General features: G+C 45.5%; 1 protein-coding gene across 2 annotated transcripts in view; it reads left to right on the top strand.

Moving 5' to 3' along the window:
- The window catches only part of KLHDC8B (kelch domain containing 8B), a 795009-nt gene that overhangs the window by 133009 nt on the left and 643007 nt on the right, over window positions 1-18993 (top strand). The gene's annotated exons all lie outside the window — the stretch shown is intronic.

Below are 18993 nucleotides of genomic sequence, written 5' to 3'. Positions count from 1 at the left end.
ACAGATCAAATGGACAGACATCATCAGCACCACCCAACCCGAAATCACAACCAAACTGAAACAGGCAGTCGAGAACTTGAACACCTGGATCACCAACGCCGCCGATTGAGTTGCTCCCATCAAACCAGCCAAAACTTGCAGATCCACCAAACAAGCAGGTGGTACACTCAGGAACTCAGCACAATAAAACACAACTGTAAACAACTAGAAAGAAGATGGCACACCAGCAGAGATGATACAGACTGAGCCACCTTCAAATCATCCCTGAGCAAATACCGCCAACAACTCAAAGATGCAAAAAAGGATGACCTTGCACACTACACTGAGACTAGCACCAACCACACTAAAGAACTCTTCACCATCGTCAGAAGGTTCTCCTGACCAATAGCCATGAGAACACGATCCTTCCCTCACAGGAGCTCTGCGACGCACTAGCAAATCACTTCCACAGCAAGAGATCAACCATCTACAGGAACTTCAAACCCCAACCCACCGACCTCCTCAGGCTCCCAACCCCTACGGAAGCCTCCCTCAACCAACATGTCACTGCATGGTAACAGCACCATACAAGACACCACAGCCATAATGAACTCCTTCCACTCTGGAGCACGCACTGATCCATCCCCCACCACCTCTTCAACCTAGGAAGCAACAATATCATTCACCATTTGACCACCATCCTCAACGCACCCATCGCCACATCCACCTTCCCCGATGCATGGAAGCAGGCAGAGGTCAGACCTTTCCTCAAGAAACCCTCAGCAGACCCCAGCGATCTCCAGAACTACCACCTAATTTTGCTGCTCCCTTTCCCCACAAAAGTCCTGGCGAAGGCCATCAGCTCACAGAACACCTGGGGAGAAGAAACCTGCTAGACCCCTCCTAATCATGATTATGAGCCAACCACAGCACTAAGAGTGCCCTGATTGCTGCAACAGAAGACATCTGCACCCTACTCGATAGAGGAGAATCAGCTGCCCTGATCCTTCTCGACTTCTCTGCAGCCTTCAACTCCGTTTCCCACAACAGGCTCATCAAGAGACTGCACCAGATCAGAATCAAAGAAGATGCACTCTGATGGAATGCATCATTCCTCATGGGACGCATGCAGAGAATCCATCCACCCCCCTTTCACCTTGCAGCCTAAGAGCACCATCTGCGGCATACCTCAAGGTTTATCCCTTACACACATGCTCCTCAACATCTACATAACACCTCTAGCCAACATCGACAGAACAATATCAATGTCTTATCCTACGCTAAAGACACACAGCTCATTCTCTGGCTCTCAGCAGACTCCAGGACCACGAAGACCAACTTCCACAACTGCATGAAGAACGTCACTGCCTGGATGAAGGACAACTGTCTGAAGCTCAACACTGACAAGACCATGATCTTTGGCAACCATACCTCCCTCTGAAACGACACCTGGTGGCCTGCCAAACTCTGTCCCACCCTTACATTAATAGGCCATGCTCGCAACCTCTGCATCATCCTAGACAGTGAATTAACCATGAAATAACAGATCAACACAGTCTGCTTTACCTTCTTCCACACACTGCATTCTCTGAAGAATCTTCAAATGGCTCCCCAGAAGCACCAGAAAAACAGTCATACAAGCCCTAATCACCAGCTGTCTGGACTTCAGCAACACACAGTATGTAGGAACCACCATCAAACTCAGGAGAAGGCTCCAGACGATACAAAATTCAGTGGCCAGTCTGATCCTCTACCTGCCCAAATGGACCCACATCACCCAGCACCTGGAGAATCTCCACTGGCTCCCTGTCCAGAAAAGATGCCAATTCAAACTACTGACACATGCCTACAAAGCCTTCCACGACCAAGGACCAGGATACATGAACCACCACCTGTACTTCCACCAGCCAGTCAGAAACCTTCACTCTGCCTCCCTCACCCTGATACAGACACCGTGCATTCGCCATTGCCACAATGGAACATGCTCATTCTTCCACCTCACCGCCAAGCCCTGGAACGCCCCACGCCTCCACTTCAGAACATCACCCTCGCTGACAGACTTTAGGAAGAAACTCAAAACCTGGTTCTTCGATTAAACCCAGCAACCCAGCACCTGGTTACCCACACAAGTGATAAGCCATGCTGTACAAGTAATGACTGAATGATTGATATTCCAGCTACAATATTTTGATAGTACAATATTTAAAACAGGACCGGACTGGGAACCCAAAGCTGCACTTGCAAATTTCGTCAGAGCAGCCCATATGTTGCGTAGGGAGTGCATCGAGTGAGCTTGACCACTACACGGGGGAGTTTGGTAGGGTTCCCCCTCCCCAAGAAAATTTGGGGAAAAATGGCAAAAACGGTGCATCATACAACACATTTTTCATTATATATTCAAATGCATTAGCTCTTGAAGCATAGGGACAATCTTTGTTGGGGTCATAGGATGATTCCATCACTATCACCCTCCAAAAGTGCCCTTCATCTCTCCATAGCACAAGTCTCACATGTAGTTCATTTCGTTTCTAGTGCCTCTCATATCAGTATAGGGTGTAGGAGCCTTTACATTACACACCATAGACCAGTGCTTAATTTGTAAATAAAAATGTGCCAGTGCCCAAAGCCCTCCTTTTAAATACGCGACAGTTGCAAATAAATGTGCGAACATGGACTACTGATGCAGCGTAATCCTGAAGCCATCTCGGGCCTCTTCAATCCATTTACAGCCACTCCCTCTCCCTTCAGCTCACTCTTGCAGCTTTCTGCTTTCTACCATTGTGACACTTTTTTGTTTTTCTCTTCCTACGGCTTTCCCATGTGTGTCTTTTGCTGGCAGTAAATGCTTGTGGTAGAAAATTAAGCGCCACCCTCAAAAAGAAAGTGCCGGTGCTCCGCACCAGAAACAAAAAGCACAAATTAAGCATTGCCATAGACACAGTGAATAATAAATGAGTAAATAAGTGTGTAGAAAATGTTTATAAGACAAAGGGGACTATAAGGTGTAGGATTCACATGCCAGCTATACTGGTAGCATTTTTTTAGAGTGCTTGGTCTAGAGAAGCATAAACTCGGTATTCAAAATGGAACACGGTGATTATGGTTAGTTTTGCTAATAAGAATTTCTACCCAAACAAACTAGTTTTTAACAACATTAAGACAATGGTAGACTGGGAAGAACATAACCTTCTAACCTGTAGCAAGCAGTTTGCATTCAGCTATTTGATGGCGATTCTTAGCTAACTGTGACAGATTACTATTGCAAGTTACGGTTGCTGAAAAATTATGGATACAAAAAGGAACTCTGCTGTGGGTGTTTTTAAAACCATAACATATTTCACAACACAGGGAGGCGGAAACAGAAGTGAGTGCTGAGTGGATTAGGCTGGACTGCTGATTTTGTTACTGGGGGCTGATATTGGGGCTCTGCTGCAAAACCAGCCCTCCCAGCAGGAAAACCGCCCCTCGGTAACAAAACCAGCCCCTCAGTAACAAAACTGGTCACTTAACCTTCCCGCCTCCTGGGGAAAAACCCTACACCTAGTTTGTCGAGACTTGCCTTAATCTAAAATGCAGGGGCAGATTTACTTACTTTTCACACAATGTAGGGCAGCAAGCAAAGCTGCTGCATTGCATTGTGGAAAAGAAAGGCAGCAGAAATGCACCATATCAACTAAGATATAACACATCTTCTGTTTCCTAGCGCTGGTGCACTGTACGATGCCTAGTGACACCATGGTGCAAGGGTGCATACAATGCATGCAGGATTGCTTTTGTGCAGGATGGGATACCTTTCTGCACAAAAAGAAGCCTTAAAGGCATGTTCCTTTTTCTATGCGTGCTGCAGAATGCACAAAAACAATCATTAGAGGCGTATTCCTCTATCTATGTGCAGTAACGAGGAGAAATAAAGGTATTTCTCCTTGTTACGCCTCTCCTGGGGAGGCGTAGCATTTTGTCACACTCACATGTTTACCAGATTTGGTAAATCTGGGAATGCGTCAAAGTCCATGGGAGTTTTGTGGTTACACCCATGCAATGCCCATGGAACACAACCCTTGCTCAGAATAATGCAACGCAGCTTTTGCGATGCGTCGCATTACTCCAGATTTTTGAAGCTATTCAAAGTCTCACAAAGTGTTTTTGCATGGCTGCAAGCATGAAGCAAAGCTCATAAATATGCCCTAAGATCATGAGTTCGGTTTTGGCAGACAGGTAACCTGTCACACATGTGATCGATATTCCACTAACAGTTTTACAGGTGCCATAGGATATAACGCACTTGTGATATGATCAACGTGATGTCCGTCATGTTTGTGATGAAGTATCCCATCCACCAAAGTCTAATTAAGTCCATAAACCACTAGGAGGTGTTAATACAGAGGAGTAACTAAATACTATATGACACTGTCAGTAGTAATACTGACTGGTTAATTTGTGAAAGTGGAGGCCATCAGCCAGGGGGAGTGTGGATGGCTTTCTTTCATATTATCTCCTCCTTATGCTTTCATTTCAGATTTATGCGATTGTATATTAAGAACGAGGATTCCATGCCAGGTTTTCTCACAGCTGGTCTTTGGAGTATGGGTTTTGAATATATATTTGAAATTATGTTGGATGTAAAATTAAATAACATTTTTTTAGCAGATTTTGCCACATGTACCAAATACAATTAAGAGGAGGTTCTGCAGATGTAATTATTCTGAACCAGAACTTTTCAGATATTGCTTTATGGCTTTAAATATTTGAGATGTCTTAAACATATTAACCTCTCCTGTAAGATGTGTTTTTGCACCATTCCTTTAAGAAATGCAAGGGAGCTGACCAGGCTCTATGAGGCACTTTGCACTGCACTTTACACTCTAATAAATGGATTGATGTTTTTCTTATCTGCTATGGAGTGATTTCCATGTGGGAGACCCTCTGGCACACGGCAAGTAACACATATGGATTCTGAATATTGTGGTGTCCTGCTGGACTATCGTTTAAAGTGTTGTGGCTCTTGCTGATCACCTAATGGCTCTTCATCAGGAGTAAAGCAATGGATCTGAGAAAGATGGATGTGTGGGATGCCCAGTAAGAGTTTGGATGAAAAATAAGAAGTCAATTGAATAGAGTATTTGGTTCAGAGCTGCCATGCAGTGAATACACAATAGTCACAGTTGTTAGCTTGATACCACTGTGCTGAGTTCCATTGATGTGCTCTTTATCTATTTCTATCTATTCCTCTTACTGCCCCATGTGTTCTTCACTTAGCTGGTCTAACAGACACTGATCGTGTAATAACTATAGTGGGTATCAGTGTATATAGTCACCCTCAATAAATGTGGGGTGATGCATTAAGAACACAGCAGATAGACAGGCCTTCTGTTTACTTTGCATGAATTCTGTGGTTCATCTGATACAATTGGCTGGATGATAAGTCTGCACTGCAGGGTTCGAAGTAGGCCTGTTGAGTGCTGATGCGGTTCATGCTCTCGGGTTGGGTGGAGCAGGCTGTTCCTTAGGGTGGAGTGGGAGAGTAGTGGGATATAGTTAAAAAGTATTGCCTCCTTCTTTATGTATTCATCAACTCATGGTGAAGACGCTCTCCCTGCCGAAGTCCTATAGAATGTGCGATGCAATAGGACTTGTTTGAACTGCAAGCAAACGCTGGCAGTTGGGACGTGGCAGTGCTTAATTTGAGCCAGTGGTTACCGGTGCTCGGCACTGGCACTTAGCTGCATCATGGTGGCGCTGTTTTTTGTAATTTAAAGATGAGCAGAACAGCAGTTGTTTACTAATGCAATATAAACTAATACCTGCCTCCCAAGCCATTCCTATAGCTTTGGGGTGCAAGGGCGATGCAAAACCTAAATGCGATTTATCAAGCAAGGCAAGGCCACCCTGTGTGGCCCTGCATGGCTTGATAATTCTAGAGTAATGCAAGACAAAACAAATCACTGCCCTGCACTTCTCTGCAGCAGGGAGGTGTTCCATGGGTGGAGTGTGGGAGTTTCCATGCTTCCACCCATGGATTCTGACACATTCCCAGATTTACCAGCAAAGGTAGCCCGGGGAATGTGCCAGAATTGTACACCTTCCCACCAATATCTTGATTCCTCCTTGCTGTTTCCTCTTTCTATGCGTGCTGCATTCTGCACTACACAAATAAAGTGAAAAATGCTTCTAAGGATTGTTTTTGTGCAGGAAGGTGCACCTCCCTGCACAAAACAATCCTGCCTACAATGCAGGCACCCTTATACCATGACGTAAGGGTGCCTGTGTTAGCACTAGGCACCCAAAGATGCGCCAGCGCTAGGAAACAATGGGAATGCTCCGCATAGTGTTAAATGCAGTGCATGCCTGACCTTTTGCGCAGAGCAGCAAGGTGCCTCCCTGTGTTGCTAAAAAAAATTAAAAGAAATGCAGATTTTATATAGCGCAGCTTATCACCTGTGAGGTACTCAAGGTGCAGTCCGTTCTCATGGGGACATGGAGTGATTTTCCCAGAATCACAGGACGTTGCGCCGACGCCGAGTATCGAACATGGGTCTCTATCTCCTGAGGCAGTTGCTCTGACCGCTGCCCTACATCCTCTCCCCACTGTGCTACATCCTCTCCCGCTGCGCTACATCCTCTCCCCGCTGCGCTACATCCTCTCCCCGCTGCGCTACATCCTCTCCCCGCTGCGCTACATCCTCTCCCGCTGCACCTCATCCTCTCCCTGCTGCGCTACATCCTCTCCCGCTGCGCTGCATCCTCTCCCCGCTGCGCTGCATCCTCTCCCCGCTGCGCTGCATCCTCTCACTGCTGCGCTACATCCTCTTCCCGCTGCGCTACATGCTCTCCCCGCTGTGCTACATCCTCTCCCCGCTGCACTACATCCTCTCCCCGCTGCACTGCATCCTCTCCCTGCTGTGCTGCATCCTCTCTCCGCTGCGCTGCATCCTCTCACTGCTGCGCTACATCCTCTCCCGGCTGCGCTGCATCCTCTCCCTGCTGCGCTACATCCTCTTCCCGCTGCGCTGCATCCTCTCTCCGCTGCGCTGCATCCTCTCACTGCTGCGCTACATCCTCTCCCGGCTGCGCTGCATCCTCTCCCCGCTGCACGGCATCCTCTCCCTGCTGCGCTGCATCCTCTCTCCGCTGCGCTGCATCCTCTCACTGCTGTGCTACATCCTCTCCCCGCTGCGCTGCACCCTCTCCCCGCTGCGCTACATCCTCTTCCCGCTGCGCTGCATGCTCTCCCCGCTGCGCTACATCCTCTCCCCGCTGCGCTACATCCTCTCCCCGCTGCGCTGCATCCTCTCCCCGCTGCTCTGCATCCTCTCCCCGCTGCGCTGCATCCTCTCACTGCTGCGCTACATCCTCTCCCCGCTGCGCTGCACCCTCTCCCCGTTGCGCTACATCCTCTTCCCGCTGCGCTACATGCTCTCCCCGCTGCGCTACATCCTCTCCCCGCTGCACTGCATCCTCTCCCTGCTGCGCTGCATCCTCTCTCCGCTGCGCTGCATCCTCTCCCCACTGCGCTGCACCCTCTCCCCGCTGCGCTGCACCCTCTCCCCACTGCGCTGCACCCTCTTCCCGCTGTGCTACATGCTCTCCCCACTGCGCTACATGCTCTCCCCGCTGCGCTACGTCCTCTCCCCGCTGCGCTGCACCCTCTCCAGTTGCTCTGCATGAGAGGTTGTTAAATATGCACCTATGTTTGTTGCTAACTCCATTTTTACTTCAATTAAAGCCTTTAGCCTTACGCACGTCTCCTGTAATAAGTACATTTTAGCTGTGGTGACGAGGACCATCCATGAGCTACCACCCAGCCGTGAGTGGAAGCCGCTGAAATCCTTGCGTAAGATTTCGACTCCATGATTACAACCGCTTGTTGAGCAAACAGCTTGTGATGTGCTCAGAATTACATCAACTATTGGTCAAAGTGTCCTCCTTTCAGACTTTGTGCACATTCTCTTGAAGTTCCCTGGCAACACCTCAACAACAGAGGCAATGTAAACACTGGGACTAGATTTCAATAGCATCCTTATCTCTTGGTCTACCAGTGTGTCCCTGTGCTGCACACACCAAGGAAGGCTTTAAAGTACATTGGGGGTCATTACAACCCTGGCGGTCGGTGTTGAACCGACGGTAAGACCGCCAACAGGCTGGCGGTCTTACTTTGTGGAATCATGACCATGGCGGTTATCGCCATGGTCATCCGACGGTTCTCCGTTCCGCCCACCAGGACGGAGACGACCGCTGGGCTGGAGACCTGGGTCTCCAGACCAGCGGACGTCATAATACCGCCGCCGGTATTTAGACCCGGCTTACTGCCGTGGATTTCCAGCGGTAGGAACCGCCATGAAATCCATGGCAGTAAGCACTATCAGTGCCAGGGAATTAGTTCCCTGGCACTGATAGGGGTATCCCCCACAACACACCCCCACCCCGACTCCCTCCCATACACCCCCCACCCCCCCTGCCATCCCCCCAAGGTGGCAGGGCCCCCCTCCCCACCCTGACCCCGACATTACCTTACACATACACACCGACACGCATGCAGGCACCACCAACACACATACACAAGCACACACTGACATACATGCCAACATCCACACACACAGTCAGACACGTACACCCACATTCACATACACGCACACATCCATACAGACATACCCACAGACATACACGCACTCATTCCCAAAACATGCAACACCCCCGCAAGCATACATGCACTCACACACCCCCCCTACATACACAGACGCACACCCCCATGCACGCACACAACACACAACACCCCCCCACCTCCCTCCCCTAACGGACGATCGACTTACCTGTTCCGTCGATCCGCCGGGAGGGGACGGGAGCCATGGGGGCAGCTCCGCCACACCACACCGCCAACAGAACACCGCCGCACAGAATCACAGAACATGATTAGCTGGGTGGTGTTCTGTTGGGGTGGAGGTGGAGCAACCTCCACTTCCCTGCCGCCCGCAAGTATGGCTGTTGGCGGCTCTCCGTCGGAGAAACGACAGAGGGCAGCCAACGGTCATAATACGCCGAGCGGCAAACCACCACTACTGGCGGTCTTCCGCACGGCGGTCCCTCAGCGGTCTTGTTAAAAGACAGCTGAGGTTGTAATGACCCCCATTGTCTTTAACTCTTGACCACTTCCAAATTATTCAGCCAGTCTTTGGCGACGTACACACCAAGAAAGCATCTTATGATGCATTTAGTTTATTCAGTAATAAACCTACCAATTTATGTAATTGGTTAAATATTCATAATTTCCCACATCATGCAGGGATATTAAAATTAACTTGTAGTCAGAATTAACCAATGTAAACTAATTTTGATATGTTGACTGCATAATTAATGAATTAACTTACATTTCAGCTTTCAAAGATAATAATAATATTATGAGTTATTTAAGAATAGAGGGCCAAATGTCAATCTATAAATCCACCACCATTTTCAGAAATACCAGGTGCTCTACTAATTTTGTGGAGGTATTGGTATGGCAGTTGTGAAACTTGTTCAGGTGTCATCGGAGCTACAAGACTTACACGGGAAAGAAACAATTTATTTACCAGATTCATTGGGATTTGAAAACAGAGCCATTTTTGAGCATCTACCTGACATTGTATTGAATGAAGGGTAAGATACAAGGTGAAAATGTGGATAGATATATTACAGCTTTGCGCAGCTTGGCCACTAATTGTCAGCATGAAAACTTTACTAATCAACTGTTGTGGGATCAGTTCACTAGCCATTTTGTTGGTAAGGGTATTTAACAAATACTTTTGCCACTTGGGTAACATGTCAATTGATGAAACATCAAAACAGCAAAGAGTAATGACAAATGTTGAGTGACAGCTAAAGAGCTGGATGCTACACCCAATGAGGCAGTACCAGTATTCAATGAAAGAATGTAAAAAGACAAGAAAATTACAAAACAGATAACAAAGAAAATATATTTTTAAATAACAAACAAATCAATCTGAAACAAAGACGGGAATGTCTGTTTTGCAAAAAAATGCATTATCTAGCTCGTGTGACAAGTTGTAGCATTTTGACAAAGTTTGTGAAAGTTCCAAGCAAAATTTGTAAAGTTTGTGACTGTGTCTAAAGAATTATATGATAATGAGTTTTTTCAACATTTCCAAGACAAAATACAAGACATGGTATGGTTGGAGATATGGCTGTAAAAGAGTTAATCCATCGGAAAGTATAGATCCTTATACTGAATGGGTGATAAACGCCTTCTTCTCTTGGTAGATTGAGAAGCATAAATTACAGTGATCTCTTATGACCCCTTTCAAAAGATGTGAGGTTGTAGGCCACCAGATAATGCTCCTGTGTTATATGAGGTTTGCAAATTTTACATGTTCGGAGATTCTGAGGACATTTTGGAATTTAAAGGAAGTAAGATTCAGGGTAAAAATGTATGTTGTTGTGAAAGGACTCAGCAATTTGAGTCGGTTCCACCAGGGCCTTTTTGGTATGGTGTTAATGCCAGAAGCTAAAGAACAAATTGTAATTATTATGAGTGAAACTTTTGTAGAAGAAATGATGGACACATATCCTGCTGTCTTTGTTGAAGATTTAGGCAAAATAAGGGATTTAAACACAAGATAACAATAAAAGTATCAATCAATCAATCAATGTATTTATAGAGCGCAGGTTTCAAGGCGCTGAGGGGGAAGGGAGGGGGGAGCTGCTACTGGTCGAACAGCCAGGTCTTGAGGAGTCTTCTGAAGGTGAGTAGGTCCTGGGTTAGTCGCTGGTTGGTTGGGAGAGTGTTCCATGTCTTCGCGGCTAGGTAGGAGAAGGATCTGCCTCCGGGTGTCTTTCGGTGGATGCGGGGGACGGTGGCGAGTGCGAGGTCTGCTGAGCGGAGCTGTCGGGTGGGGGTGTAGAAGTTGAGTCTGTTGTTGAGGTACATACTACTCCAGTCAAGCGTAAGTTGGGGGAATCTGTTTAGTGTTAAGGAAGGCTATGCCAACCTGGTACAATAGAGCCTGTTAAGGCCATTTTCTGGCATTCCCCTCTGGTTGTGGCACATAAATGTAGTGGAAAAGTGACTGTGTTAGTTGACCTTTGAAATCTGATTTAAAAATGTGTGGTCTGCCCCATCCTCTCCCACAAATAAGTGAGATGCTAGCGATGCTACAAGAGCCTAATTGGTTTACTAAGCTTAATGTGGCATCTGCATACTACCAAGTGCAATTAGAACCACAATCAAGACATTTTACTGTGCTTGTGTCCCCGGTGGGATCATTTCAATATTGTAGAGTGCCGTTTGGATTAGACTCAGCAACCTCCGTTTTCCAATATATAATGTACCACCTGTTTAAAGGAATTGATGAAGCGTGGTTCTCCTGGACAGTGTTCTAATTTATGTGGCTGAAAGTACAGAACATGACTTAATTATGGAAGGAGTTTGGTGTGTTTTGCAGGAGCTGGGAATAGTTGTAAAACGGTGTCATTTTCCAAAACAAAAAGTGTAATACATGTTATTTACGAAGATGCATTGAACCGTAAGGCTATTGTTGAAGCTCCACTACCTTAAAATAAGAAAGTTATAACATCTTTTATGGGATTGTGTGAGGGTTATTCATGGTTCTTCCCAGATTATTCATCAGACATGATATGTTTGAAAAATATGTTGAAAAGGGAACCTTCCATTGGTATCAGGAAATGCTAACATATGTGTTGCTCTATCAAAAATTAAATAACCATTGCTAAAATCCTCAAATCTCCTGAGCCTGCCTTGGTTTATTATATCACTAGTGACGCCAGTAGTGTTGGACTAGGGGTGATTCTTAGATGGATGGGGCAAGTGATTATATGGTGGGGTTTGTATCTCAGGTTTTGAGGGAAGAGAAATTGCACTGCTCAGTAATAAAAGAAATATTAGCTTGCTTTGGGGCTTTGGAGAGTTTCATAATTATTTGTGGGGAAGAATGTTTACCATTCCACCAGATCACAAACCCCTAATATATATTTTGAATGGACAGCGTGGAAAAAATCATATGTCCAGGATTGCTAGATTTTCAACAAAAAATACTTCACACCAATATAATATTGCATACATTCCTTTGTAAAGGTTTCAATTACAGGAGGAAGTTGAGTGTAGTGACAATGCTGAACATAAACACTGTTGAGTTGTAGTTGTAGATGTGGAACACGTGTGTGCATTATCAGAGCATTGGAGCAGAATTGAATTTTGAAGCAGACCATGGTACTGGTCAAAAATATTTGTGCTAAGGAAAATAATTTTCATAATAATCTCCAGGCGATTGTAAAATAGCAGATGAATTGTCTGTTGAGTATAGCCTTTCTATGCATGGAGATCCATGTATCCTTCTTGAGAATTTGAGAGTGCCCATGACATCACCTAGGTTGCACTATAACTAAATGTATAGGGTGGTCTGCATTTTGGTAGCCATATATGGATAAACAGAAGAAAGAGGTGGTTAAGATTTATGTGTTTTCACATGTTGTGAAAATATCAAGCAATGTGGCCTTTTGAATGACTTACCAAACCATGGTAAAATGTGGGAGTGCATTTTGTTGGTCCATATATTGCATTGTCTGATCACTGTCCCTTTGCCATAGTCTTAATACATAATTAAAGTAAGTGTCCTGAAGCTAAATTTATTTTGGAGCTAAGTCTCAAGGGTGTAATACAATATTTAGAGGATGTTTACATAGAGAAAGATTTACTGTGTTCCTAGAGTTGGTCAGTGTTGTCCAGTGTGTAGGAGCAGATGTCTTTTCTGGAAGCATCAGGTGTGAAACACCCGAGAAGGTCTTTATATCATCCTAAGACTAATGGTTAGGTCGAGCTCATGAATAGAGCGTTAGTTGACTGTATCCGAGGGGCCAATGTGAATGGCTGTAAAAGTGGATGCTTTGAGAGCTATACCATGGTTCTGCTGTACCACATCTTATAAGATTATGACTGTGTCACCTTTTGAATTGTTACAAGTAAGATGGCCTTCATCAAAGTTATTAACGGGCTGAATGTACAAGTGGATAAAACAACAACTAAGGGCCTCATTACAAGTGTGGTGGTGAAATGACTGCCACACTCACGCTGACAGTTGGACTGCTGCAACTTTGGCGGTCTGACTGCAATATTACAACCCTAATGGGCGGATCTGCCAGAGGGCTGCCATTCCTTCCAGGAACATGGTTTCCAACACCATGTTAGCAGTCGAAATTGTATTCAGCCAGGCGGCATGGAACTCGGCACTGCCTGGCTGATTACAACTCCCCTTAATGCCAGCCTTTTGATGGTGGCATGGGTATGCTGGGGGACATACGGTGGCCCATGCACTGCTGATACTAGGGCAATGCAGGGGACACCCTGCCCAGCCCAGCCCAGCTTTGCAGACAGTGCGCACTCTGAGGGTGCTGGTCGGTACCCCCCTGTGCTACAGTATAGGAAGGTTCCCCCCGGACCAACCGGTGGGAATGCTCTATTACAATGTTCCCACTGGTCAGCCCATTGGGATCATTGTAATAGTGTGGGGGACGCAACCGTCATGGCAGTGGCATCCTCCCTGTGGCATTTGCGGTCCCGTGGTAGGACCGCCAATGTCATAATTAGGCCCTAAATCTTGAAGAACATGATGGCATTGTGAGGAGAAATGCGCAGGAAGTCCTATCTACAAAAAACAAAACTTGTAATTGTTGTAAAGGGGTTAATGAAGTGATATTTATGGTGGGTGATGTATTACACATTAAGAAACCTCGCCACATCAGGAAGCATGAGAACAAGTTCGCTGACTGCTCTTGTGGATAACATTTGTGGCCATGCAGGAGCCATCTTAGGGAGTCAGTCACTGGTCGAACGCTGAGAGAGTTGTCAAGATTGAAGGGTCTGATGTTTCACAATTATGTGATGACAATTAAGAAGTGGTGACGTTGACTGGAGGTGAGAGAACTAATGAAGTGCACAGCAGTCCCCAGGTGTGAAGCGCCTCTTTTAAATATAATCAAAGATCCTGTAGGATTATTGTGTTTCAGATCATTGTTCTTTTTGCTTTTTTTGGGAGGGATATGTAATGTAGTGTTCTATAGTTATAGCCGGTCATTACGACCCTGGCGGTCTTCAGACCACCAGGGCTGCAGTGGCGGTCGGACCGCCGCCAATGTGGCAGTTTGGCAGTCACATTACGACCTTGGAGGTTGTTCCACAGTCGGACTGCAAGTACCAGCACTTTTCAGCCACCTGACGGCCTGGCGCTGCTGGTGGTCCCAATCCACCAGGGCAACGCTGCAAGCAGCGCTGCCCTGGAGATTACGATCCCCCTATCTGCCGGTGTTTAAATGGTGGTTGCCCCGCCATGTAAAGGCTAGCAGAGACGGGGTGCAGGGGTCCCCATGGCCAGCCCCGTCAAGCTTTTCACTGTCTGCCTTGCATATAGTGAAAAGTGTGATGGGTGCTGGTGCACCCTACACACCGCAACATTGTCAACGCCTCTATTATGAGCCAGCATCAATGTTGTGGCCTGTTTCCTGCTGACCCAGCAGTAAACTCTTAATAGGGGCTGTGTGAAGGGGACCGCAATGGCGGTAACCCGACCGCGAGATTTTGGCGGACAGCCTTTTACGTCTTCCGAAGTCTTAATGGAGGGCATAAAGTCTTGCATGGTTTCTTATGTATTTAGCAAACATATTTAAGACTCTCTCTTAGCCAGAATTCTATGGAATGTACCGTCTAACACGTGGAGCCTTGGCCATTGCCTGTGTACTGTGTTGGTGACTCTCTGCATGTTTACTGTGAATAAAACTGATAGTCTTCGCTGTTTCTCCTAGAATTACTATGAAGAGGTAGTCAGTGGTAGATAGACATATGCATCAGTCAATCTTAATAGGCTTCAAGTTTTGTAAGGTGATGGGGGCTTGAATCATATGGTTGCGGAAGTGTGGTGTTTTGCTCCATTCACTCAAATGACATTTGACTCAATAAGTTTTGAAGATCAGACATTCGCTGGCTATCTCCAAGGGTCTTTATTGGCCAATAAAAAGCTTGTTGAGGTACACGTTTTTAGAGCTCCGCCCACATCTGTCTTTTAGTCCCTCCCAGGGAGGGATACGTAGGAAAGCGGTACAGATTGCTCTGTTCTTTAATTCTTTTTTTTCCTTCTGTGTGACTTGGAAGCAGAGAACAGCCTCGACAATCTCTGCGCATAAATCTGGGTTAATCATTGAAACGACATTTGGATTCGTGTAAAAGCCTCCAAACACGCACGTAATGCTCAAAAACAACAGATTTATTTTGCCATTTAGCTTCGCCTGCCACAGCATTAGTATGGATAACAAGAGGTCTGATTTCAAAATACCAGGCATATTTTTAGTTCATTGTTTTTTAAATCACATCTCGAGTGACAGGAGATGTTTGTTAATGATCGAGGAAAATATTAGCTGTTTCAAGCTCAAATAGCTTCAATATACCGGCCCAAACTCGCAGGAACAAACTTATGTGATTCACATTTCGTTTAAAAAACATGACCTTGACGAAAGGTGACATTGATTGTAAAATGTGTGTTTTTTAGTATTTGTGGCATGTTCATGATAAAAAGTTACATAACAACCGTGAGGGTCCACACCTCAGAAAACCACCCCCTTCTCTTGCTGAATGTCAGTAAAAGAACTTTATTGAACCTGCACCCTATAATGGAATTCTGTCAACCAATCAGAGTGCTCGGAATCCTGGCAGAGCTATTGTTATTTGCCTGCCAATAAGGATCAGCCACAGTGAGCTGAAGTATGCCCCGGATGTGGGCATGCGCACTTGCTTACATTAAGTGAGATATGGGGCAGGTACTAAGGGGCATATTTACAAAGTTTTGCCGTAGGGCAACGCTGCAAGTCTATTTGCTGCGCTGCCCAACACAAATTCAAAAGGGCAGGTAAGCACTGTATCTACAACATATGGTGCATTCTTATCCTTACAGCCTAGCACCCACACAGGCACCCTTGCACACCCTTGCAATAGGGTACGAGGGTGTCTGCGTTGTTGGCAGGATTGTTTCTGGCAGGATAGTTTTTGTGCAGGAAGGGGGACCTCCCTGCACAAAAACAATATATAGAGGCATTTTCCTCTTTCTATGCGTGCTGCAGAATGGAGCACACATAGAAAGAGGAAAAAACGAGGAGAAGTGAAGATAATTCTCGTTACGCATCCACTGGGGGGATGTCCAGTTTGGACGCAGTCTCAGGTTTACATGTTCCTAAATCTGGAAATGCTGCAAAACCCTTGGGTGCTGCATGGGAAAACCCACTGCAACGCCCATGGACCGCCCCAGACACAGTGTGAGGCAATGCAGCGATTTCTGCTGCGTTGCCTCACACCACATATACGAGGACATGAAAGGTCACACAAAGTGGCTTTGTGTGGCCTTGTAGATATGGGTCTGCACTCTACGCTGCGGGTGTGTCATAAAAATTGATGCACTGAGTGGTCAAAGGGCTCACAAATATTCCCCGAATAGTTGTATTGTCCAAATGCATTTTGCCTTTCTCCTTCATATGTACCCTTGCTTTGGCTGTACTCCATATCTGTGTGATGGGGAGTGAGTTAACAGTTGTTATTGTGTTCTGCCGAGTGTGTTAACCACTGTGAGCACCCAGAACAGAGAGAAACAAAGCTTAAGGTGTGGAATATTTTTGGAGTGGGGGCGCAAAATACTCCAGAGTTTCTTTACAGTGGTTGCTGCTGAACCACAGAATGCCTTGTGTAAATCACATATAAGAGTTGTTCAGACAATGCGTTGTGGATACACAGCTCACACTGGCATGTTTGAAAGCATTGGCTACCGAAAGGCGGGTTGCTCCAAGACCCAGATGTACTGAAAACTGGGCTTCACAAACAGTCACAATTGCACAGCCTCATATTTACAGAGAGTCACACCATGGATTTGCCAAGCGCTTGCAAAAATTGGCACTTAATAGCAACACAGAGCTGCCCCACTGCGCAAAAGTAAAACAGTAGTATCTAGGATAAATTGCTTAAAATTACTAGTTTCTTAGAAATTGCACATTTCATGTGTAAATATCATGTGATATTCATCCTGCCCAAACTTTTTGCATGGTTTCATTTGGCGCTAGAATTTAACACAAAGACAGGTTGTGCGTCATTAGCAGCACAGGATGTTTGCACAGTTACAGCCTCTTGGCAATATCATGGGCTTGGTGCTAAGCGGTGACATTCGAAGTTTTGTTTGTGTCAAATTTTCAGTGCAAAATATATTATGCTTGAGCAAGTTGCTTGATGCTGCAGCTAGCACTGCTTTAAGTCGTGTAGCGCTGCTTAGCATTGTGGGATGGCCTGCACAAAGGCATAGTAAAACTGGGTATGAGCACTTTTGGCAAGGCAACCTGAGCAAAACAGGTATATTGTGATATGGTGGCCTAAGCTGGCCATTTCAGCATGGTTGGCATATTGTCGACATATAGAGTTGTCATGATTCTAAACTAAGGCTTGTATTATTATAAGTGTTGGTAAATTACCACTCTAAGGGGTTTATTTACAAGCCCCTTTGCCACCATTGTGTCAAAGCAGTCCCCTACAGTGTTCCACATTTACAAACTGGTGTAGTGGGACCATTGCATCATTTTGGAAAGCCTTGCGCCACATTATACCTGCGCCAGGTATAATGTATGCAAGGTAGGTGTTCCCCCTATTAAAAGCCACACAATTGGTGCAGTGAAATTTACAAGATTTCACTGCATCATTCTGCAGCTTCACTGGGTCAACAATGTAACATCTGCTCAGAGCAGGTGTTAAACTGATGCAGAGCTTTTGTCAATGGGCGCCTTCCTTGCATTGCTGGAGTAGCGTCATTTTTTTGACGGTAGCTCAGCAATTAATCAGCTTAGCGCCACAGATGCGTCAGAATTTCTGATGCACCATGGAGCTCTGTATTGTAAATACAGTGCTACCATGGCATCATGGGGAGGCAGGGCAGCGCAAGAAAACTGACACATCAGGGCTGATGCTTCAGATTCTTGTAAATGAGTCCCTAAGTGTGCTCTTGTTAGGTTAAAATCGGAGTGCGTTATAACCTGGTGTAAAGGTTCTATCCTATCAGGAGGAGCTCCTTGCTCTTCTGCGACCCTGACAGCAGGAAGGACTGACAGCCGGCTCAGAGAAAAGAAAAAGCTAAGTAGATATAAAGCAGAAAGAAAGAAGAAGGCGGAAGGAATAGTGAAAGGGTAGACGGGCAGACTGATGGATGAACGGATGGATGGATTGATTGAAGGGTAGGTGAATGGATATGTGTGTTGCAAGCTAGAAGGTTTTGATGACCCCAATTACATTTTCTGTGGAGATCTTTTGAGTTATTTTTCTGCAATGGATGTCATTGGCTGAGAGGAGATGTGGCTGCTGGAAAGCAGGAATCTCTTTCATGTTATCACACATTAGGAACCACAATCATTTTAGAAAGTGATATACATTAAACAGCTTATGCTTTTACAAAAAAATGCTACTGTCCTGTTGGTGTGTTTAATTTCCTTTTAAGAATCCTCATTTATTCTAAATATCTGCAACAATATTCTTTTAAAGCACCAATGATTTTAGCTTTTTGTAGGAAGGTAATAGTGGGGCCATACTTTCTAAGAAATACAATTTCTGTTGCCTACCTAAAAAGGATATTGCATCTCATCTCAGAATTCCAAGATCTTATAAAGGAACTTGGCTTTCGCCCTCGTTCGTCTATATGGTTGCAAAGTTGCTGTGATTTGCAATAGCCTTATAAAGTATGACAAGGGATATTTTATTCAATACATAATGCAGGGGGCTGTAAAAACTGCACACAGACCCGTCCCTTATGTTATTCCTCCATCACTTCTCTGCTGTAATAAATATCTATTATGTTATGTTGTAATTATGATTACATCACAATGCCTGCTGGGACAGTTGGCAGACAGTGCATGAAGTACATCTGTTAGTAGAAATACAGTTTGGTCTGTAACATGCAAATGTTCTGACTTGCAGTGTTATTAAGCAGTGCTTAATTTGAG

This window comes from Pleurodeles waltl, chromosome 9 (assembly GCF_031143425.1).
Source record: "Pleurodeles waltl isolate 20211129_DDA chromosome 9, aPleWal1.hap1.20221129, whole genome shotgun sequence".
Taxonomy (NCBI): domain Eukaryota; kingdom Metazoa; phylum Chordata; class Amphibia; order Caudata; family Salamandridae; genus Pleurodeles; species Pleurodeles waltl.
The sequence above is the reverse complement of the archived record's forward strand: the minus strand, read 5'-3'. Positions and strand labels throughout refer to the sequence as shown.